This window comes from Lissotriton vulgaris, unplaced genomic scaffold (genome assembly GCF_964263255.1).
Source record: "Lissotriton vulgaris unplaced genomic scaffold, aLisVul1.2 SCAFFOLD_444, whole genome shotgun sequence".
NCBI lineage: Eukaryota > Metazoa > Chordata > Amphibia > Caudata > Salamandridae > Lissotriton > Lissotriton vulgaris.
In genome coordinates, this window is record NW_028246705.1 from 582,280 (window position 1) to 607,013 (window position 24,734).

The 24,734-nt window shown below is 46.2% G+C and overlaps 1 protein-coding gene across 2 annotated transcripts in view; it reads right to left on the reverse strand.

Moving 5' to 3' along the window:
* Positions 1 to 24,734, reverse strand: part of LOC147665784 (DDB1- and CUL4-associated factor 11-like) — a 316,877-nt gene that overhangs the window by 10,900 nt on the left and 281,243 nt on the right. The gene's annotated exons all lie outside the window — the stretch shown is intronic.

The following is a 24,734-nucleotide window of genomic DNA, read 5'->3' on the forward strand; positions in this document are numbered from 1 at the left end:
TTGATTTACCTTTTCATCATGCTCTTGCCTCGTTTTACCCATGACGAGGATGTCATCTTGGAACAGTAACAGGTCTGGAATGCTTGCGAAGATGTTCTGCATTAGTCTCTGAAACATTGCGGCAGCAGACGCCAATCCAAAAGGGACTCTGTTGAAACGGTAACACCCAAAAGGTGTTACAAATGTAGTAAGATTTTTGCTCTCTTTGTGAAGGGGAACCTGGTGATAGGCGGATTTTAAATCTATAGTTGAAAACCACTTCACTCCTTTTGTTTTGGCTAGCATCTCATTGATCCTTGGCAAGGGATACTGCTCAACCACAATGCTTTTATTTAAATTACGCAAGTCTATGCAGAGCCTCAAACTACCATTAGGCCGTTTTGCCAAAACTAATGGAGCTACCCATTCTGAGGCTTCAACACGCTCTATCACACCTTCCTTGAGAAGTTTGTCCAGTTGCTCCTTCACTTCTTCCTTCACGGAAAATGGCAAGTTGCGCACTTTGTACATTGCTGGTACGGTGCCACTCTTTACTACTATTTTGTGCGTATATCCTTTGAGTGCCCCTACTTTTCCATTGAAGACACTTGGAAATTTTTCCAACAAGGTTATGCTGTAACTCTCACTATCATGCACTACTAGGACTGGGTCTGCCTTGTTGGGATCAAGTTTTATTCCCAGATCTCCTTGGTCCATCCAGCCCAACACAGAGGGCCCAACCGCGGATTCATAGAGTTTGCAAACTGATTCTCTGCCCTTGTATGCAAAATGTAACTTTCTGAATCCACGCACATCGATGGGATCTCCAGTGAATGTCCAAATAGTGATGTCGGCTTTATCCAAATGTTTCCCTAACTGGGGTGCAAACTTCTCCTTCCATACCTCATTCACTCTAGTGTAGGGGGACCCCGAGTCTGCCACAATGTTGATTCCGATCCCACCTATTGTCATTTCCCACATAGGTTTTTTGTTTTTGTCTTCCTCTCTGCATCAACACGAGTGACGCACTCGTCATCAATATTCAATATGAACATATTTCAACGTCTTCATCGGTCGTGTTTTGACTCCTTATCCCCTCACATTCCACCATTTTCACTTTGCTTGTGCTTCGCCTGTAGCACACCTTTTGGAAATGACCAACAATTCCTCAATTAGTATATTTCACGCTACGTGCTGGGCACTGTTTGTCATCAGCCAAGTGACCTGTACTCCTGCATCTGTAGCAACACCGTCTGTCATTGTACTGTGTTTTTCCTTGCACAGTTTTATAACTCTTGTAAGTACGGTTTGTCTTGCTGTTTTTTTTTAACATCAGTTACTTTAATTACTGTTCCACTACCCTTCTTTTAATTGCTTTCTGCGAATACAGCCTTTGCGCATCTGCCTGTAAGTTCAGCCTACTTAGCAATGTCAATTATATTTTGTAGTGGGTACTCACCTTTAGCCCACAGTTTATCTTGCATGTTACTGTTGGACCCTTGCATAATAATCTGGCCCCTTATGAATTCGTCGTGCAATTTTCCGAAGCAGCAGTTTATTGCCAAATTTTTAAAGGCTGATACATAGTCGTCTATTGACTCATCTTTTCCCTGTTTTCTGTGGAAAAATGATACCTATTCACTCCCACGCATACAGTTGGCTTGTAGTAAGTGTTCAAATCTTCAATTGCGTTTTCAAACACATTTTTTTCACCTTCTCCTCTGGTCTTTTTGTTAATGTTTTAAAATATCTTTATACCTCCTGCACCTAGACTGTGCAATCATATCTTATACTATTTCTCTGCATTAAATTCTTCATCATCCTCAGTTTGATATGTAATTCATAAAATATTCCTTCCATTCCTCCCACTTTATTTCTGGTTCTCCTTTTCCTGGAAGGAATGCTTGCGGTGGTGTTAGATTCTACAGGTACCCAGAAGCCATAATGCTATTACTTATTACAGTTTTCTTTTTCTTTTTTTTTTTAGCAGTTATGTAGATATGCTGTGGAAGTGCCTTATTTTCTTGTTACACCTTCATATTTTTCTCTGTTCTGTTTGATATCCTTTTTTTTATATTCACTTTGCACTCATTGTTACTTTTTGACCATATTAATTTATTTCTTTGTAAAAGTTACTCGTTTTAAAGTAATTGGCAGATATAATTTCCTTTGACTGTTCTTTTATGTCTTCCTTACTTTAAATGTAAATGCAGCGCGTCTAATCACCGTGACACTGTGTGTGCCAAACAGCTAAGATGGCCGCCGGCGTGTGACGTAAACGCGCACAGACTCGTCTGGAATTGGAGGTTAGATGACGCGCGCAGAGCTGACAGTTAGAGCGCTCAGTCCTGTCACTTGAAGAGAATTCATAAACAGTGACGCTCGTGCACAACTGACAGTTATTCACGAACGATCACTGTTAGAACTAGGCGGTTGGTTTGACAGAAACGCAAGTTATTTTCCTCAGCTTCACACTTTTACCTCATTAATAATTTTCTCACATCACTTTGCTCATTACACTGTGCCGTTTTATTTTCCTTTGCTTTCCTTATTCTTTCAATACATTTGAGAGCGCGTATTCTTTAAGTTCATGTATCCTTTCAAAACGAGACGGGCATTCACCCAAAATACGCTTGAACTCTTCGCAATTTTTCTTGTTGATACTCCCGTTTCTTTCTTTTTCCTCTTCTATCCTTTAGTACTTTAGGCACCCTCTTCGTTATTTTTTTGTTAATTTTGTCCGTGGTCCCATGGGTTCTAGTGTGGGTGCCTCGTCGCCAAAATTTGTAAAGAATGTTCTGTGCTCGATATGTTGTAATTATTGTCTTTATTTAATAAGCACCAACACTGGGTCCGTAACGACGCAGCGTACAATCTTACACTGCCTGCTGCCAGCTGTCATCTGTCAACATTCCAGGGATGACAGCTGGTGACGTAGGTTGCAGAATACGGTGTCCGCAAGAGGACACAAAGCAATTACAACAGGTATCAATAAAATATCAAACAATATAAATATTAAAACGTAATAAAATAAGTACATATATCTTAAAGCAGTATTTTACAGTAATCAAACTGGCTGAAAACGCAGGGGCTAGGTCTCCCCAGAAATGTTATTATTCAAATATTCATTAATTGTTTCCTAATTAGTGCATGATTAAAATTCCAAGCTAGATTGTTCCATGGCTATTCAGAAGGGCTTCAAGTGACTCTCCAGTCCTCTCCTTTACACCAGTGTAGTACAGATAAGCCATTTGTTTTTCAGCAGGGATTGGTGATCAACATAGAATGTTTTTTTTTATTTCTTTAACTGTCTTTGCCTGTGGTTGTTACAGTTTAAAATTGTAGTTTACCTGCCTGTGATTGCATAATTTATCCAATGTATTTTCATCTAAACTTGTGGTTTTTCCTGCCCGTGACTGCTTCCATTTAACTTGTTAAATTGTGGGATTTGCAGTCCAAACTCTGTAGTTTTTCCCTCTCATTCCCCGTGACTATCAGCTTTTCCCTCCAAATGTCTCCCTTGCTCTGTGCTAAGACCTGTATGCTAAGCAGTGCACCCCCAGCCACCATTTTGTGTTAACAAGTCGGTGAAACCAGCCTCCCACCCCCAGCACAGGGATATTCTACATGGGAGGGTGCTCAGAGACAGCAGTAACCTGCTGTGAGCTGTCTAAACTGTGTTTGGTAGGGACTGTGCACTTCATTTTTTGGCCAGGAGAGGGAGTAAAGTTTTATACAAACAGTATAGAAGGACACGTTTGTTAGTCCCTTACCTGTAGAAGTCCAAAGTGTGGATTGAGCCTGTCTGTCTCCTAGGAGATTTCTGAATAGAGCAGCTCCCAAGTCCAAGTCCCAGCGGTCCAAACTCTGCAGTTTTTCCCTCTCGATCCCCGTGACTATCAGTTTTCCCTCCAAATTTCTCCTTTGCTTTGTGCTAAGACCTGTATGCTAAGCAGTGCACCGCAGCCACCATTTTGTGTTAATAAGTCAGTGAAACAAGACCCTGTGCCCCCCTCCACCCCCAGCAACAGGGATATTCTACATCAGAGGATGCTCTGAGACAGCAGTAATCTGCTGTGAGCTGTTTAAACTGTGTTTAATAGGGACTGTGCACTTTGTTTTCTGGCCAGGAGAGGTAGTATAGTTTTATACAAACAGTATTGTTAGAGGACAAGTGTGAAACAGAGGAGCATCATCCAACTCCCTGGCCAGCAAACCTTGTCTGAGGTAGCTGGGACCTTATATAGTCTGTTATTGTTTGGTACATGTGTACACTGATTGGTGGTTGTATCTGGTGTTTCTATTGGATTAGGGGTAGTGTCCTCATTGGTTGGGTATTTGAGGGTTCTGATTGGTTTCTGGGTCTGTGATTTAATCAATGTAGGGTTGGAGCTAGAATTTCTATTGGAAGTAGGGACTTCGGCTTCCTGTTTGATTGGTTGTTGGGACTAGGGTGGGACTAGGGCTAGGGTTAGGCCTTTAATTGGAAGTAGTGATTAGGGCCTCTGGTGTGATTGGTTGCTGGACTAAGTGTAGGACTAAGAGTAGGGTTAGGCTTTCTATTGGAAGTAAGGACTAGGCCTTCTTGTGCCATCAGTTGCTGGGACTTGGGTTGGGACTACTGGTAGGGCTAGGGCTACACACTCTGGATTCCTTGATTCGTCTGCTACTTAACAGAGCCTGATTCAAGGAGCGAAGAGCTCGCCCTGGTGTGTAAAAAGCAACTTGGTCAAGCAGATTTGCTGGCCCTGTGCCATAGAACGTCTTGTGTTAATAACATAATAACTTGAACTTGTCTCTCTTGCGCACCGGAAGCCAGTGGAGAAAGTTAAGACAGGCGAAAGCTGAACTCCTTCTGGTGCCTGTTCAGATCAGTCTTGCTGCCACATTTTTAATAGACGGGACACAAGTGAACAGGTAGTCAGACATTCCTAAGTACAGCGCATTGCCTTAGTTTAGCCTGCTCTAATACAACGCTTGTATAATGTTCCCCCACCACGCTACAGGGATCCAGTGAAAGAGTTTATGCAGCATGCGTATGAGTTCAATACAACTCCCACAAACTGCTAGTAAGTAATAGCTTTATTCGATAAAAACATATCATAAAAGCATTTACACATCTTTTAAAAACATTTTTAACGGCAATCATCACATAAAAAACATTTCATATACAAAACAGCGTATTGGGTGGCTACGCTCGGTCACTGGATTAACATTTTTCTTGCAGTTCTTAGGCACCAAGCCCAACCCAAAAATTTTGCCATACAAGTTGAGAAGAGGGGTCTAGGATCTGTACGTAAAATACGCAGGGCTTCTAAGTGAGAGCGAGTTCCCAGGCTTCTGCAAATAGGCTTCAACCACCTACGTCTCGGGGCTACATAGACACTACATTCGAACAACATATGGGACACAGACTCTACCCTTAAATCGCAAAAGGGGCAATAGGGTACAGTTTGAGCGGGCGGTTTCCAAGTGGACGTGAACTCACATAGTGGAAGTACCCCCAACCTAAACTTGATGTACAATGCTCTGTCCCTTGGGCTCTGAATGGTGTCTAGGTAAGGTTCTCTTAACGGTAGCTCCTTGACTGACAGGAACAGGGCTACAGATTTACAATGGTTTGTACTTCGGGCCCTCTCGCTGTCCACCCATGCCCAATAAACCTTCTTTAGATATTGTTTTGAAGGTGCAGATTTGTTGGACCAAGCCTCGCCTAGGCCCAAATTGTATAGCAGCTTTTGACCTCCCTGAGCCAGATGATCTTATGGGAACCCGATAATGACAAAATGTCATTCAAGGCGTCTGCGTAACTACTTAATTCCTGCCCGTTCCAAATTCTGGACCATAACAGGAGTGGGCGTAGTTTCGCTTGGTCGCAGATTGCCCGGGTACCTGCATCTATCAGTAATGGGATTGTTGGCGTGCTGTGGGGCAAACCCATTAGGTCTTTATGGAAGTTGTTCTCAAGATGGACCAGAGTGTCAACTTTTTGAGTGCCCCACAGCTCAGCACCGTAGAGTGCCGCGCTTACAACCCTTGCCCTATAGATATCTAGGGGGGCCCCAATAGGTTTTAATGGTGATGCTCGCTGTTCCTTGAGCAGCGCACCTGCCACCCTTTTATGGGTAAGGAAGATTTTTTGATGGTGTGCCTTCCAGCTCATGGTATCACTGATACGTATGCCCAGATAATCAAATTCTTTCACACGATCAAGTGGGACAGAATCCAGGACCGGGGGATAAACAGATTTTTTTGGCGGGTTAAGAACTAAGAACTTAGTTTTACCTATGTTTATGGCCAAGCCCCTTTCATTACAGAAGGTTTGAAAGCTGGAGAGCAACGATTGGATGCCCATTGGTGATTTTGAAATTAGGAGGGTATCGTCCGCGAACAGAAGCGTTGGGATCTTCCTTCCAGCCAGGGTGGGTGCGTCTGATGGTTGTTGCAAAAGATGCTCCACCACTCCGTTGATATAGAGAGAGAACAGAGTGGGGGCAAGCACACACCCCTGGCGGACGCCTCTGTCCACGGGGATACGAGGTGTTTTCTCTCCCTGTGCACCCCATCTAATTTGGGCAAAGTTCCTATCATGGAATTTTACAAGCAGTGACAGTAGATAGGGGGGGAGGCCTAACCCATCGAGGACGTTCCATAGAAGCGTGCGTGGTACCAGGTCGAAGGCAGTCCGCAGGTCAATGAAGACTAAATACAGACTGCCCCCTCCCAGCACCACCACTTTCCAATAGATCATTAGAAGGCGGAACGTCTGCTCGATTGTACCCGTACCTGTTCTGAAACCTGCTTGGAGATCTGATAGGATATGGTTATCGTCTGCCCACTCGATGATCCTGCCCAATACCACCTTTCCTGCTACCTTTTGAGAAGAATCTAATAAACTGATTGGGCGGTAGTTTGCTGGGTCGTCCCTAGAGCCTTTTTTAAAAATAGGTACGACCTCAGCGCCCCTCCATGAGTCGGGAAAGACTCCACCCAACATCACTTCGTTCAAAAGCGAGGAAATTAATCTACTCCAAGGAGATGGATAGTTCTTAATTAGGTCTCCTGGGATTCCGTCTGGTCCTGCTGCCTTGTTCGGGACGATGGATTGGATTGCTCTTTCTACTTCTGAGATAGTAAATAGGCCATCATAGCATGGGAGGTTAATTGTAAAGCCCGTGGGCGGACAAGCTACCTTGGATGGACCCGAAGGAGCAGAGTACAGTTGCGAAAAGTGGTCAAACCATGCTCCCCCTGCAATATTACAAGTTAGCTGCTGGTCAATGGGCTTTTCCCTAGATCTTAGTAGGTCCCAAAACCTCTTGGCATCCTTCCTGGTACTGGCCTCTACTAGATCACCCCAGAAGTTAAAATCATAAGTCTGTTTAGCTTCAGTTGTGATTTTTTTATAAAGTTTCCTGGCAGCCCTAATAGCAACCGCATCTTTAGTCTTTAATGTCTCCACAAGTTCCTTCTTGGCCTCACGACATTTTTGGGAGTACCATTTCTCTGACTGTTTAGGCAAAGATTTTGGGGGACCCCCTCGAGTGGATTGGGGAACAATAAATAAATCACTTAGTGCCAATACAGTTTCAGTGAATAGAGGTAGGATCTTATTATCGTTTTGGCTTGAAGGGCTCATCCGGGGCTCCACCTCTTCCAAGATTGCCCCGGCCTGGGCCATCCTTGTCTCGTCAGCTGAAACTTTTGCCCATTTTAAACGCCTGCTACAATTTGTGGGGACGACTTCATGAGAGGATTTCCACTTATGGCCGGTTATGCTTTGCTTTCCAGCCTGCCAAGGGGATAGAATAGATAGCGATAGGGGGTTGTGATCGCTATCGACCGACACTATAACCTCCATGTCTAGGTGGTATTGCCAAAGATTGTAGTTGAGCATGATGTAATCAATCCTAGACGTGTGGTCTTGTCTATTATAAGTGTGGGCACCCATATGGTCAGATTTGGATCGGCCATTTGTCGGTCGCAAGTTGTGCTCCATGCACAAGGCGTTGATCTCTATTGCGTTTTGCAACCATTTAGGAATCGGGTCAAGATTCAGAATCGGAATACCTCTCCTGTTGTCCTCCTCAAAAGTGTCCAAGATGTCTTCGCTAGCCAAAGGCTCGAAACAGCAGTTGAAATCCCCTGCAAGCATTATATGGGAATCTGCATCGCAGGCAGCCAGGTTGCCGTTTAAGCCTGTGGAAGGTAAATGGGATGCACCGCCTTTAGCACCCCTCAAGTAGATGTTGAAGATTTCCATGCTTCTTCCCCCTTTGTGTGTTATCGTTAGCCACTGGAGGTCCGAAGATTGGGTGTTTCTTTCTTTTACCCTGTAGCCTAAAGCAATACTGATCCATATAATAAGTCCACCTGACGGGCGACCTTTGGACCCTTGTTCCTGGACTGCGGGGATAAAAAAGGTGGTAAATCCCACTCGGTGTCTTGGCTCCAAGCACCAGGTCTCCTGTAGAAGGCAGATGTGGAAGGGTTCCAAAAAGTCGTTCCATTCGGGGATGTCAAAATTGCGGCCGAGTCCAGCCACGTTCCAAGATAAAATTTTTAGGACAGAGTCGGATGATGACAAGACTCTGGTGGGGTGAGTAGGCATAGGCAATGGGGAAACAATAGCACCCAATAGTTTTGAAAACGTCACAAGTGGCTCAGTTTTGGGGAGATCGAAAGACACATAAGGGGCGAGGCAGGTGATATCCGACTGCTCAGGAGTAGTAGGTACAGGAAGGGTCACACAAGGCGGGGTTGGCCGATCTTCCCTTTTACAATTTGCTGTTAAATCCAATGACATTTCCACCCCATCAACCCTTACGTTGTTAAATCGTCCTGTTTGGCTTGATGCAGAATCAGGAGCAGTACAATCGGTGGAATAATGCCTTTGCGAAGTTAGGGATACCCTTCGCGTTTGTTTGGCTACTTGCTTGGCTACTTGCACAGGGAGTCAATCCACCTCCTCCAGTCCGCCGAATCTGTTATAAGTGGAGAGGCCATTCCAATGTAGCAGGGTCTCCCTGTGGCCCCTGGAGTTATTCGGCCGTTGGTGGTGCTGAACCAATGTCCAATTGTCCCCCTGGTTACAGCTAGGTCGGGGAGGATAGAAAAAGGATAGTTGCTTAGGTTTGACTAGAGAGTCATCATTGCTGGGCCAACTGCAAATGTGATGCGCCGTATGGGGATCCTCGAAAGTCACTACTATACAGTCCCCCGGACTAGATTTCAGCGTTGGCCATACCCAGGGGGTTCTGCGAACCATCAATACCCTACTTCTTCTACCATTGGGGATTGGTCTATTGACATTCAACCAGTGCATTATTTTATTTTTAAGCGACCAGTGATTTTCGAATTGGCCGTTGCCTAAAGTAGGAACACCCGTCAAGACAACGACATAGTCGTTTGCCTCTGGGGGAAGGTCAATGTAGCCACCTCTAAAGTTGTCTTTGGCTGGGAGGGCCTGGGTTTCAATAGGAACTGGTCTAACTACTGTTTCGTGTTTAGGACGTTGGGAGTTACAGGTGGAGCCTCGTGTGGAAGGCTTTGGTTTGACACGAGCTTGTTCCACCGTAACTGTCCTTGGTTTAGGAACAGGTTTTATTGTAGGTGGCACTAAGGAGGAAGCTGGATTAGTTTGTAGTGCGGAGGGTCGTGGGATTGGGTCAGCTGCAATAATGCCCTGGTTTTCCAGACTTTTCAACCCAAGAGTGGCCAGCGCAATAATGCTCTTCTCCATTTCTAACAAGCTGTTTTCTATCCTTGATAATCTTAGGTCCAAAGGAGACAAAAGTTTTTTGAGTGTGTCCCAAACCACCTCTATAAATTCTTTATTGTTCTTGGTTAGTTAGTCTGCTTCAGGGACCTCGTCTGTTGCAGTATTCAGGAGGGAAATAGATGGATTTTCTCCCTGTCCCTCACTACATGGCTGGGTATTAATGGTGAACTCAGCTCCCGCATTAAAAGCTGTAGTGTTATTCGTGGGCAGATTTTTTGGAACGGCAATTTTCGCTTTCTTACGGGAATAAGCTGAGCGAGAATTGCGTTTCCTCTTTGGCTGTTTGCCACTAGGGATATTGCAAGTCAAATTCGTGAGAGATACAATGGGGGCAGGGATGGGCATACTAAGAGGTGTTAATGTAGTATCCTCAACCTTGCTTCCTGTATCAAGTGTGGGGATGGCCGGGGTAGGTGAATTGTGAATATCTGCCTGGGCGACTATACAATTAGGGCGGGCTGGACGCTCAGGGGTAACAGAGGTGGCTATGTGACCAAGGGAGGATTTTTTGGAGAGTGCAATTACCTGAGACACTCTTCTTGCGGCATCTAATTCTAATGAGACCCAGGTCTGAAGCTTAGATATTTCCTTGTCTATAGCTATATTAGTGCGGGTTATAAAGTCATCCATGGGGCCACTGACTAGTGAACCACGTTTAGAAGATTTACTACGAGTTACCCTTGGATCCATGATTTTAGGGTGCTGTCGCAAAGATAGATCTATTTCCCTCAGATTGTGATTTATCTATCCATACGAGCTAACAATATAGAACCAAGAGGGGTGGGCCAGTCCAGTCCTCTTAGGCCTCGAACGGCCTCAAACGGTCCCGCCCTTGTCCCGGGCTTCTCCCGGCGCTACCGCGCTGCGGTAATAGCAGTGTCGCTTTATCTGACTGTAGGGGAGGGGGAGGAGCAGACAGGGAGAGCGGCCCAGGTGTTCACAATTGGGTCTGGCAGGCGCTCCTGGGAACCGTAGTCCCTGCGCAGCGCCGGCACTCGCTCGCAGCCCCGCCTGTCACTCGCCTGCTGTTGCTCCCGGTGAAAGTTCTTCCAACGCCGGTAAGGTCACCCCACACGCAGCGGGACCCGCGGAGCGGGTTCCGCAAGAAGTAGGAAGGGATGAGGGCTTCTAGTGCTGTGGTTAAAGGCTCCGTCCCAGATGCTTCAGTGCAAACCAAAGATAGTGTCCCAAATGCTGCCTCCAGCACACGAGTCTTGAACGCTGGGGAGGGGGAGGAGCAGACAGGGAGAGCGGCCCAGGTGTTCACAATTGGGTCTGGCAGGCGCTCCTGGGAACGGTAGTCCCTGCGCAGCGCCTGCGCTCGCTCGCAGCCCCGCCTGTCACTCGCCTGCTGTTGCTCCCGGTGAAAGTTCTTCCAACGCCGGTAAGGTCACCCCACACGCAGCGGGACCCGCGGAGCGGGTTCCGCAAGAAGTAGGAAGGGATGAGGGCTTCTAGTGCTGTGGTTAAAGGCTCCGTCCCAGATGCTTCAGTGCAAACCAAAGATAGTGTCCCAAATGCTGCCTCCAGCACACGAGTCTTGAACGCTGGGGAGGGGGAGGAGCAGACAGGGAGAGCGGCCCAGGTGTTCACAATTGGGTCTGGCAGGCGCTCCTGGGAACCGTAGTCCCTGCGCAGCGCCTGCACTCGCTCGCAGCCCCGCCTGTCACTCGCCTGCTGTTGCTCCCGGTGAAAGTTCTTCCAACGCCGGTAAGGTCACCCCACACGCAGCGGGACCCGCGGAGCGGGTTCCGCAAGAAGTAGGAAGGGATGAGGGCTTCTAGTGCTGTGGTTAAAGGCTCCGTCCCAGATGCTTCAGTGCAAACCAAAGATAGTGTCCCAAATGCTGCCTCCAGCACACGAGTCTTGAACGCTGGGGAGGGGGAGGAGCAGACAGGGAGAGCGGCCCAGGTGTTCACAATTGGGTCTGGCAGGCGCTCCTGGGAACCGTAGTCCCTGCGCAGCGCCTGCGCTCGCTCGCAGCCCCGCCTGTCACTCGCCTGCTGTTGCTCCCGGTGAAAGTTCTTCCAACGCCGGTAAGGTCACCCCACACGCAGCGGGACCCGCGGAGCGGGTTCCGCAAGAAGTAGGAAGGGATGAGGGCTTCTAGTGCTGTGGTTAAAGGCTCCGTCCCAGATGCTTCAGTGCAAACCAAAGATAGTGTCCCACAAACTGCATTTACATGATCCTGCATGAAGAAAGAGTCATCAGTTAGAAATCCCAATGCATATACGTGATATTGCATAGAGAGATAGTCATCAATCAGATACTCCAAATTCTTGACTACCCTCTTTGGCTTAAAGGCAGGGCCTGGCAGCGAAGGCCCCCAAGAACTGTTACAAATTCTCCAAGCCCCAACAAAGAGCAATATTTGGTCTTATATGTGTTGAGTTTCAGGCAATGTGTCTGTATCCACTTTACTACTTCACAGAGGCAGCCTATTAGGTTTCCATGTGTCTCCATGTATCGCAACAATACTCACTAGAGATGAGCCATATATGTCAAAGAAGGTGGGGCTAAGTGAAGATCCCTGAGGAACCCCACAGTGTGACAGACGAGGATTAGAATTGAAAGGGGACAGTTATAGCGAGGGGTATCTGTTGCTAAAAAAAAAGAGCGAAACCAATCCAAGGTGGAAGAATGCAGGCCAATTTCATGTCATGCCTGCATTAATAGGCAACGAGAGACCAGGGCAAGGGATATTCTGCTTTTTTTAAAGAACTATTAAAAAGCAGTGTGATAGAGGGGCCAACCAAGAGAAGATAAAATGTGGGAACAAATCCAAAGGTGAACCAGATTTCAACTTTGTCTTAGTCTTTTCGACTGTCTCTGGTGTTAGGTTTGAAACCTGCCTCAGTGTACTGAAGCCCCAGAGTGTCCCAGAAAACGTTCTACCCCATGGGGAGTTGATTCTCAAAAGCTGAATAAATCAAAGTAAATTTTATCATTTAAGGAATCTAGGTGAGCCAACACCTTAGCTATTTTAAATAGCTCTCTTGACAAGCCACTTTTTAAATCCAATTCCCTCACAAAACACTGTCTTTTTGCCTGCTTGAACTGTTCAAAGTAGGCTTTTCGTAGAGTACTGTAGGCCAACCGATCCTCTAAGCTTTTAGACAGCAGCCATCGATGCTCAAGGGCTTTACGGTCCTGCTTTACTTTCCTTAACTCACTGGATTACCACTTTGTAGATAGCGATTGTCTGGTCGAGTTTCTCAGGTTCTGAGATGGGGAGGCATCCATTGCCTTAGTCATAGCGTTTGCAAACCGATTTACTTTTAATTTTAATGAGAAATCCTATCTGTTTGCAGGAGGGCTAAACCTTATTGTAAAAGACACAGGACTGACTCCCCTCCAAGATCTCCCAAGAACAGGAGTTGAGCCATGTCTGGCCGGAGAACCGCCTATCACAGAGAAGGAGAATTTAATTAAAAATAATCCGACCAGCTAATAGGGTCGATAGACTGTATTGTTATACTCAAATTGGAGAAAGGCAAAATCTAGAGTAGGACCCTTTATCCACCAATTCAAATGTAAAATCTGCATCTCATTCTCCAAGTTTCTACTCAAGAAATCCGCCTTGTCCTCGAAATGATTCAAATCACCAAAAAATGCTCATACTTTAGTGGACAATATTAAACTACTCAGCCTGGACGGATTGTCTATACCTTTGGGGGTTGGCTGTTCTATCCAGATACCGCCCTTTTGTGAATAAGGAGGAATAAGAGATTTTATACATCTTTCAAACAGGCTTGTTGGTCTTAGTTAAATTGGATTCCCTCATTGCCATAGCCACTGAATTAAGATTACTTTGAATACTAGTACCAATTCCCCCTTTTTTACTTTTCTTTCTTATCACTACACACATGAGCACCACTATGATCACTTTTCCTCTAACTCTATTTGAAGCAACAGTTATAAAATAAACTTGATGTTTTCTTTTCCTAATGGATTATAAATTAATCTTTGATACATAAATAATATACTTTGACTGTATGACTCAGCATGGCGTGTGATTCATTCATTGTGTTTTCTTTGTTCTTCGCTCGATTACATTGAAAATTAATTGTTGCATCTTGTTTAGATTATGTACCATTAGGACCATACTATTTTACGTACCATATGTTACCCAGGTCCTATGGGTTTAATTTTTGGGTTACCCCAGTATTTTTTAACAGCATACTTTAGTGTAAGCAGGGAGAGCTCTGCAGACAAATTTACTGCCAACTGTGAGTTATATCCAGCGGGTCTATAAAGAATAACTCCACCCATGATATTCATTGTGTTAAGAGAGCTGAAAAAGCAAAACCTCACTGTCCCCTCCAGGAGATTGCTCACCTCCACACACTCCTAAATGTCTCTATAAATGATTACAATGCCCACCCTTTCTTCCATCACAATCATTTTTAGTACCCTATAACCAGCCGGCACCGCAGTGCTAGATCAGGCATAGAGTGGCTATTTAGCCACACCTCTGTGATAAATACTGACCCTATGAATAATATCTCAGATTTACATACAGTGTCTTTCTAGGAAGTAATCTAGTGTTGAAGTTTATGCAGATAACTGATGGGTCGTAAGCAACACATTGTCTTCCATAAAACACCCAATAAGTGGTTTCTCTGCCAAGGTACTCCAAATATTTGAGCCCTTCCACGTTGCCTTTGACTCCATTTGATTCAAATAGCACCACTTACAATTAGCGCAAGAAAATGGTCCAAATGTTGTTCCAGGTGCCTCCTATTACAAGTAGATCCATTCAAACCAATGGAAGCCAAAGCAAGCAGGGCTTCTCGTGTGTATGAATGAATAATTTTATTGCTTGGTTACTCAAAACCATTGCATTAAAAACAAAGTACAAAAGTTAAAAGAATCATCATGTTAAAAGAAAGTCTGTATAGTTGGGATCAGGATGCTTAGGGTCTGGGGGGGAATAGTGTCTTTAGACTTTCGGCCCGACGTGCGTTATCTGGTTCTCTGGTCAGTTAGCCCGAGATAGCCATCAACTTCTTGCGGGTCTGTTGGATAAATTTACCAAACGTGGCCATCTGTTTTACTGTGTTCAGTGTGTACAGTAGGTGGACTGCCTCCTTTGCGGTGCGCGTGCCCAATTGTAGAAGAATGGGCCTGAGGTAAAGGCTGCGAGATGCGCGCAGGGCCGGGCAGCAAAGTAGGAGGTGAGCCAAGGACTCGCGTTTGTATTCACAGAGCTGGCATTCCTTGATCGCCCTTCCTCTCGGCTCGGTGGTGTATTATTCTTTGAGGGGCAGGGGGTGTAATCTGAATGCTAAAATACTGTGTAAGGCTGCGCGGCCCACAGCCTGCTTGAGGTGGTGTTTAGAGTTATGCACTGTGTGTGGGAGACTTTGGGACTTGTGGAAGCCTCTTTTAGCTAGCGATTCCAAGTCCAAGGCGCGAGAGCAAATGCAGACTTGTTTTTTGATTGTACTTTTGATGGCAGAGTACTTGATTAACTCAAGGTCCCAGTTCTCTAGAGCTAAATTAAGAAGATCCGTGGCCTCGGCGAGGGTGGCTGACCAAGGGTTGCCTGGTTCCAAAAAGATGTTTTTTAGGACTGCCTTCATTGTTTTCTCTTGTGCCGCTGTTGTGATATAAAAATATTTGCTCAGGGAAGCCCTCTTTTGTTGATTCAAGGAAAATTCTAACTGCACAAGTATGTTTCTGGTGCACGCGGGTAGGTGGAATAACCTTTTGTATACACTGCAATGGATTTTTTCCAGGTCCTTGATTAGTTTTCCAGGAAACGCTTGTTGGGCGTAGTTGAGGGCTGGCATTAATTATGCCCTTAAAACTCTTTGGATGCCCATCGTTGTGGGGCTGTGTAGAGTGGCTTGTAGTTTGCAAAGGGCGTAGATAATGCATTTGCCTTTGGTTTGAATTGTACTTTAATGAACTCCTGAGCGCCCCGATTCGTTGAACCAAACGCCCAAGTAGTTATATTGCTGTGTGCAATCCAGGGTCAGCTGGCCGAGGCTCCATTTTGCTAGTTTTTTTTTTATGATAGTGCCCAAAGATTACAATTTTGGATTTACATGGATTGGCCACCAACTTGTTTTTATCATTGTAGATTGCCAGGGCCGACAGTGCTTTTTGTAAGCCTATTTTGGTGTGATCTAAAAGTACCAGGTCGTCTGCGTATTGCATGAGCTGTATCTTAGTGCCCCCAATCCTTGGTGTAGCTAGGGCGGCTCCGGTCAGAGCTAGGCCCATGTCTGCTGTGTATAAGTTAAACAACAGCGGTGCTAAGACGCTCCCTTGATTTAGGCCGCGGTCTATTTCAATCTTCTCTGTGACTAAGTCGCTCCAGAGTTTAATTCTGACCCACGTTATTTGATACAGTGATTGAATTGCTTTCAATAGTACTGGGTTGATGTTCCAAAGTGCCAGCTTCTTCCAAAGAGTTGAGCGGTCTACCCCGTCGAACGCTGCTGAGTAGTCAATGAAGCAGGCGAAGAAAGGGAGACTTTTGCGAGACACCGCTTGATGGACTAGATATGAGAGAGCTGTTATGTTGTCCACAGTTGATGGGTCGGATCTGAACCCTGTTTGAAAGAAGGGCAGGAGGCCTTCTGTACTCGCCAAGCTTGCTAGTTCCGCCAGAATGGTACTCGGGTAAGTCTTGCCCTCGATGTCCAGCAGGGCGATCATGTGGTAATTATTTGGGTCAGATTTCGGCCCTTTCTTGTGTATTGGGTGCAGGAGCGACCCTCTCCAGGAGTCTGGAACGTCTCCCAAAAGCCGACATTCTGTATATAGTTGGTCATATTTTCAGACCAGACCAGAATTCTATGTTCGCCTTGAATAGGGAGCCAGGCAGGCCATTGGGGCCCGGTGCCCAGTTATGTCTGATTTTTTTTTTAAGATCTTGGAGACTAAGGATTTGTTTTGAATGGCCGTTGTGTGGGCTATGGTATCTATTTCTTCACTCCCAGCGAGGGCTTTATTTGAGTGAGGTCTACTTCGATCGTCTTTGTATAATGTTTTTACGTGGCCGACCCAGATACGTGCGTCAAGGGAATTCTCTCTGTGATTATTTCCTTGAGTTAGGGTGTTTAAGTATCTCCAAAACTCTTGGGATTTACAGGGTCTGAGCAAGTCAAAGATATTCAGCCATTGTGCCTCGGAGTGTTCGCGTCTCGCGGCCCACACCTTCTTTGAATGTCTTTTTGCTGCTTCTTTTAGTAGCATTTTGTCCGATGCTGTGCCGTTTTTCCAATATGCTCCAAGTTTGGCATTTAGTTGTCTGGCGCTTTCTTTGATTGCCGGGATAGGTCCAAGTATATGTGGTGAGTGCCAGCGAGTAGTGCTTGCTGTGTCTCCTCGAAGCAAGGACGCTAAGTTCCAGGCGGATCTGTCCCATTCTTCTATAGCCCCCCTGTTATTGGCGCCTGATGGCCAGCCTGCCCATGTGTTTGTCCATTCCTCGAACATGGTGATAGGCGCCGGCCCCCATTTGATTCTTCTCGGTAGCTTGTACAGTTCTTCACCATTAGGAGCCCCAATGCAATTTGTCCTATGGCGAGTTTCTGCTGTGAGATTCAGTGTAAGTGTTAAGGCGGCGTGATCGCTTTCATTTCGTGGATGCACTGTGTAATTTGACATTGACTGTTGTAATTATTCACTTAATATGATATAATCAATCGTTGTTTTATTATTGTACGTGGGGGCAACAAGAGCCCCTGGGTTGTTCTTTAAAAGGACAGAGTGGGCTGTATCCAAGTTATAGGATTTTATTAGGGCATTGAAAGCATTGCTAGCCCCAGGGTGGTGGCTTTGTGTGATCGTGGCCCCTATGTTATGTATATTGAGGTCGACAAGGATGATGGAGTCCATTAATGGATGTTGTAAGAGCAGAGCTTCTAGCTGACTTGTCAACAAGGTCAAATTGTCCTTGGCCCCGGCCCATGAAAGTTGTAATAAACGTTAATTAGAAGTATTGAAAGTGGGCTGTTGGTCGAGTGGAGGTCTTTTAAGATGCCCGCCAGGAACACATTTGATTGTTTTTTTTTTTCTTCTATGAATTCAATTTTCAGCGAGTGCTTAATATAGATGGATATCCCTCCTGAGGGTCTTCCAAATATGTTGTCCTTAATGGTTGGTTTGCAATATTCTGCGTACCCTCCTATTGATATGGGTTTTGTTGCCCAGGTTTCTTGGGTACAAATTATGTCCACCTCTTTCAAAAATGCCACTGCCGCTTGATTTTGCACAAGCTTTGTGATCCCTGCGATGTTCCAAGTCATGATGTTCAGTCTGCTGGTGGTTGACGTTCGGTTAATATGCTTTTCTGAGCCATTTGTCGACTCGACTGTTACTGGTTACGTTCCTTGCTTTTGGGAAGACAGAAGTTAGGGGCTGGGATTTAAAGCTTGCGGCAGCCAGGACCAGTCTTTGCTGGTGCACCCCATAATTGAGCAAAAGCGTTTGCCCTGTCCCAAGTTTGTTGTTATTTTGATGAGGCTTTCGTTGGTAAAACTTATACTCGTACCGCGTTTGGTCCAATGGAGGATGGACTCCACTTGTAGCGCTGGGTCGGACGGAGCGTTCGTGCCTGACTCCCGCTCTGTGTTCTGTTCCTCGATGGCCGGACAGTTCTTCAAGTCGCAGATTTTTAAGATCAATGGGTATTTTAATGCGGGCTGGATCTTTATTTTTATACCCCAGCTTTCCAGTAACGTATGGTTTCTTTTCAAAGCCTCTTCTCGTGTGTACTAACAGGGGACCTCTCACCCCTTTTGAAATGTATAGGGGTCTTTTCGACTGGTGACGGTCGGACACAAACTGGGCTTGCCTTTGGTGCGATTTTGTCTAGGAAAAATGATGACCCAATGTTAAATTGTGTGTTTGGTCATTCCCTAGCCCTTTTTAGCTCTACTGAAATCTATAAAGAGTTGGCCAACAACCCCGTCCTGTTGCATGCGATTGGTGCAGTAGGACTTTTCACACCTAGGATAAAGCCTACGTAGACACTCCTCCTCTTACATTCAATATGGAGGACGGAAGGTAATACAGGGCCCATATTAAATTAGGAGCCTACTTTGGGTAAGAAGAGTGGACAAGTGAGTAGGACCAGAAGACTGTAAGGGGCAGATAATGCAAAAGGGCCTGAAATTCTCAAACCCTGCACGAAGTAGAGAATATTAATTTGAAATGGGCATCTATGCATTAACTAAAATGGCAATGCCATCAAGAAAATCATAACAGGGATCCCAATAAGAATCAATAAAAGGAGTAAGTTCGGAAAACTTGCAACTAGTGGCCTTTCAGACAAGTAAGCTTGATCAGGCAGAAACGCAAACACAGTTGGCAGATAGCATTTAAATGTAACCATTGTGACAACCTGCTGTCCAAGGGACAATTCAAATCATAAGATGCCAAACAGTTAAAATTGAAAAAGATTGATGCCTTCTGACTCACACCACTGAATAAACCTGTTCCAGCAACCTCCATAGATAGTCTTAATGGCAGACTTCCCAGCTGCCAAAATGTGGTCTGCAACTTGGCCATGAGGTAAAATAATTGTAGTTGTGCTGTTCAACCTCCAAGCATGTAGCAGCAAAGTCTGGGGAATGGGTGGTGGGCCTTACCAGTCTGCTCTGTGCAGGACTGAGCAAGAGGTGGCTGAATGATGAATACTGTAAATTCCCTTCGGTAACCAAATAATAATAATAATTTTTCAACCATTTAACTTCTAGTAGACCACAAACCGTTCATTTCAATTATACGAAAAACCAATAAGCCTATATTTGCAATTCCACAAGACAGCCACTGGATGATAATGGAATGTCACCTATATTTTATTTAAAAGTTGTGGTCGGCTTGGTCGCCTTGTTAAATTCAGCATCCCGTCTCGGTCCAACGCACAGACCGAAACTGGAACAGTATCATTGACTAGGATTGGAACACTGCTGTCAACATCATCCAAACTGAAAACAGCAACAGCCTCCCCAAAGTCATAAACAATTTCAACAATTAGATCACCTGCTGGGCAGATTTTCTACCTTGCCTCAAACACAGCAAGACAAGAAGATCTAGACCCCAAGTTGGTAAAAGGAGGAACACCACTACAATGAACTGGAGTGCAAATGGAGAATGCGCAAGAACTATGTAGACAGAAGCACATTCAAACCCGCACAATACCTAAAACCAAATGATTTTCACCACCAACCTAACTGCTCTTGAGGTCTGCATCAATACCAGCACCAACAAAAGCAAATAAATCTTCACCATGATGAAGGATTTCACCTCACTAGCGGCTGCCACCAACTCGATCACCCCTTCACAGAATCTCTGCAACAATAGTGTTATAAAGAAGATCACTCAGAAGCATGTGAAGGTAGGAGTATTATTTATTCTGTCACCTACTCTCCAGGACTGCCTGAAGAGGTGCCAACATTCTAAGGCAAACTCAAGTGGGGCATACAAGAGGGGAAGGGTTAAGGGGGTGGGCAGAATGTACCACCCGAATATGTCAAGCGGAAAAAAGATTACAACACATCTCCTTTCTCTATTGAATAAAGGAAAATGATGTCAGGGGAGACAAGGTGAGCAGCATACAACCTGGAGAACAACCAACAGGGAGAGGGCGGAAGGGAAGAAAACAAGGCGTCCACCACTGGCTAAATACAGTGGCGTGATGAGCACACAGAATAAACAGGAGGATTATAGTTCATAGGCCACCCAAGTACAATATCATTTCATAAGCTACCTAACAAGTATGCTTGAAACAGACTGGAAGGATATCCTTTACATTCCACCTCCTTGCAAATCCCACCCTACAACTTGTGTTAAGGCAGATAAAAGTTACATTCTCTTAGTCAGACACACTAGATCTATATTATAGGGTCAAGCCTTATTCCTAGTTTTTTTTTCAAGCAATTGTACATTCAGGATACAGAAGTTACAAAGTATCACTCTGGAAGTCTTCACATCCACACTTCCCATTAAAATGCGTACCGAGGAAAGTGTTCCTCTCCACTGCTAACAAGTTTTACCTGGTTGCTCTCTCCCTCTCTACACACTCTTGCAAAGTGTCCCTTCCTATTATACTTCATACATGTTGCGTTGCGGGCAGTACAATGAACATTGTTCGCAAGGTGGTTACTGCTCTCACACCTAAAACACTAATGGTTTTACCTGTTTTGACTTCTCTTGCTTTTGAATTTTAAAACTGCTCTGTCATAGTTGTCATCCTGATACCCTATAGTATTAACTACACTGCAATCCGGTTCTTAGGGTAGGATCATTTCGAAAATGCACTTAGCAGTGTGTTCAATGGACTGTACCATACTAATAGCTTCTCTCAAGGATGGGTTCTTGGATAGAGGTTTCTCTCTAATGCGGGGATTGTGGGTGCACCTTACAAACTGATCCCTTATAAGGGAGTCGTTAAGTTCCCCAAACTCACATAATTGAGTTAGACCTCTAAGAGCCGCAATGTAATTGCTGACTGATTCTTGTTTTCCCTGCACTCGAGCAAAGAACTTGTGCCTTTCTAGGACGACATTTACTTTGTCACCAAAGTGACTTTCCAACTTCATAAGAGTGATTTTGAAAACATCCAAGTCATTCTCGTCATCTTCTAGTTCGGGATCAGGTAGGGTATTGTATATCTTCCTACCTTGGACCCCAAGGTTGTGCAACAGGACATGTTGTTTCCGAACAGCAGAGACCTTTTCCCCTCCAATAGCAATAAGGTAGGAATCAAATAAGTGAATCCAATCTTTCCAATGGATTTCAGGATCCCCAATATCATTTAAAAATGAGGGTGGTTGACTCATAGATGAAGCAGCCAAGGAGGAAAGCTTCACTAAAATCTGAGGACGGAGGCAAGGTAAAATGTGGTGCTCACTGTAACAGTTTCCTAGAGGTAATATGGCACTGAATGACAGAAGGACCTACCGCGTAACAATTCCTACAGAAGGGGTGGATGAAGTGAAGTAAACTTAATGGGCGAGGGGTGCACTAAATATGAGCACAAAATATCCTATATAGAGGTACTGACAGTAAAAAAACTGACTATATGTGAAGTACTGGGGTACCATGTAGATCCTATATGAATTGTACTATATCACTGCAGATAGAACCATGATGTACTGAAAAGGTCAACCCCCCCATAATAGATAAAAATACAATAGAGCATGGTAACCTGAGAGATAACAGTTTCTTTCAAAGTGAAGGAAGATAAGGAGAAAGTGCACCTGTAATTCCCACTTAAAAGGACTTCTAAACTCTACAAAACACCACTATGAGTGTAATAGGTACTCACACAAGCAGAAAATACAGGTGCATAATATTGTAATTAGAAACCCAGACCAAACATAGGTACACTGATAACAGGAGGAATATCCCACTATGTAATAACTCACTGTAGGAGCGCAAAAAGCAACTCTTGACAAAGTACAGGATGTACTTGGAGTACCAAGGATATAGCAATAACACAACATATAATCGATAATGTCTATGCGAGTATAATGACAACATAACGTAGTTTCAATGTGGAACCCTCTGGAAGGTACACGGCTAGATCTGGTGTCCTTAAGAGGAGTGGTGTGCGTGTCACCGTAGAAGACAGAACGGCACGCAGGAGGGTGTTCTCAAAATGAGAAATAAAGTCAATTGGTGTGTGTATCACCGTGAGGAGGGCAGTGACACATAGTTGATCCGTATTTCACTGGTGAACTTTTGTATGGTAAAAGGTTTAATAGGTTAGAAAGGTAGGTGTGCGTATCCCCGTGGACAGCGCTTCCAGCACACGTGAGGAAAGAGAAAAAAAAAACAATTCCTGGCACAACAAATCTGACAGCTTTATGAGAGGAAGCCCAGGGGCAACTGAATGTCCAAATAGTGCAGGGCAGAATTACTAGAGTGGAAGGAGGGGTGTCAGACGATATAGGAACTGCACAGCCTGCCAAACATGCCACCTAAGAGTCACTATGACGGGGGAAGCACAGGGGCTAAAGGCAACAACCCTTTTTAAAAGACAAGTAAAATAAGCAGAACAGTCTTACTAGTGTAAAAACATAGACGTATGAGAAGAATGCAGCCAGCCGCAGAACTTGACAGAATCTCGAAGATGAGCGCTGAGAAGCGGCTCTGAAGAACCTTTAGCAGCAGGGAGACTCCTCGAAAATTTCCGTAACAAGCAGCTGGGGCGTAGGACATGCCTATGACAGAACCCGCTACCGGGCCGTGAGAGAAGGAAACACCGGAATCTCACTCGCGTGAGGAGAATCTGTAATGCACCAGAGATGAGGTAAGCGGGAAACTTCGGTGGCTGTAGCCTCAAACCACCCACACAACAGCTCGAGTTCACAGAGGATCGGGGTGCCGCTGACAGGGATCCCAAGCGACACAACTCTGCCCACACACCTATGAGCTAGGACCGCTACATTTAAAACTAGAGCTCCCCGCAGAAACTGGCTGTTGGACAGGCCTCGTGAAGCAGCGCTGGAGCACCATCGAGCGAGAGGCCTTCGCAGTAGTATGGGCCTTCAAGAAACTCCGGCCCTACCTCTTCGGTACCCATTTCCGGGTACAGACAGACCACCGACCCCTGCAATGGCTGATGCAGATGCGGGGGAAAACCCAAAACTGTTGCGATGGTCCATCTCCTTGCAGGGGATGGACTTCACTGTGGAGCATCGCCCTGGCCAAGACCATGCCAACGCGGACGGCCTGTCACGCTTTTTCCGCCTCGGCGAGGAGAGTACCCAAGGAGATGGGTGACTCTCCTTGCCTTCAGCTGGGGGGGACGCATGTTGGACAGGCCTCGTGAAGGGGCCGCTCCCTCCCCGCATAATAAGAACCCGAACACCGGCTCTCCCGGTGTCACCCGAAGAACCACCCCGCAAACCCACAGAAGCAACCCGCAACCCGTCCCCAACGGGACGCCTGCTCCCGAAACACCACGACATCGGCCGGCCCGGGCCCCCTTCAGCAGCATTGCCCCGGCCCAGCCGCCATCTTGAGCACTGCACCACAAGGCCGCGTGGCCTCAACTCGACCCCAACCCTGGGCCTGGCCAGGCCCCGACATCGAGGCACCACCATCCACCCGGGAGGTGAAGAGACCACTTGGCAGGTCAATGGGAGAAAGGAGTGTCGATGGCTCTCCCCCGCCAGGTGCCGATCGCCCCCCAGCCTCCGCGAGCGCTGGCTCCACCCCCCTGCTGGGTGTCTGGACTCCCTCATCCCGGGCCTCCCGACCTCCAAGTGCGAGGGTCCGGACATCAAAGGAGGCAAGACCTATAACTGGGACAGCTCCAGAGCAGGAAGGCAGTTGTATCCTGGAGTCGAGAGACACCTTGAAGAACTCATCCTTGACGGACTGCTGGCGCTGCCGCAGCCTTGCCTTGTGAACCTTCGTCCTGCCTGCTGGCGCTGCCGCGGCCCTCTGCAACCTACACCGTCGTCGGGACCTGCTGGCGCTGCCGCGGCCCATCCTTGTGAAGCATCGTTCCTGCCTGCTGGCGCTGCCGCGGCCCTCTGCAACCTACACCTTCGTCGGGACCTGCTGGCGCTGCCGCGGCCCATCCTTGTGAAGCATCGTTCCTGCCTGCTGGTGCTGCCGCGGCCCTCTGCAACCTAGACCTTCGTCGGGACCTGCTGGCGCTGCCGCGGCCCATCCTTGTGTGAACCATCGCCTTTGCCTGCCGGCGCTGCCGCGGCCCTCCTCAAGTGAGACTGATCATCCTAGCCAGCTGGCGCTGCCGCGGCCCGACCTTCCAGAACTCCGAGCTCGAGGATTGTGAGCTACCCATCTTGCCAACCCGTACCAGACCGGTACCAAGACTGTCCAGCTACCCTTTTCCCCTCAGAGACTTGAATTAAGTGGACCCTCGTGTCCTGATCTCACTGTATCGCTGATAACCTTCCTTCAAGAATCGTATATAAAGAGTGTTGACCTCATACTTGTGTGGTGTCCATCTGTGGGGGGGAAGTTACTTGTCTGT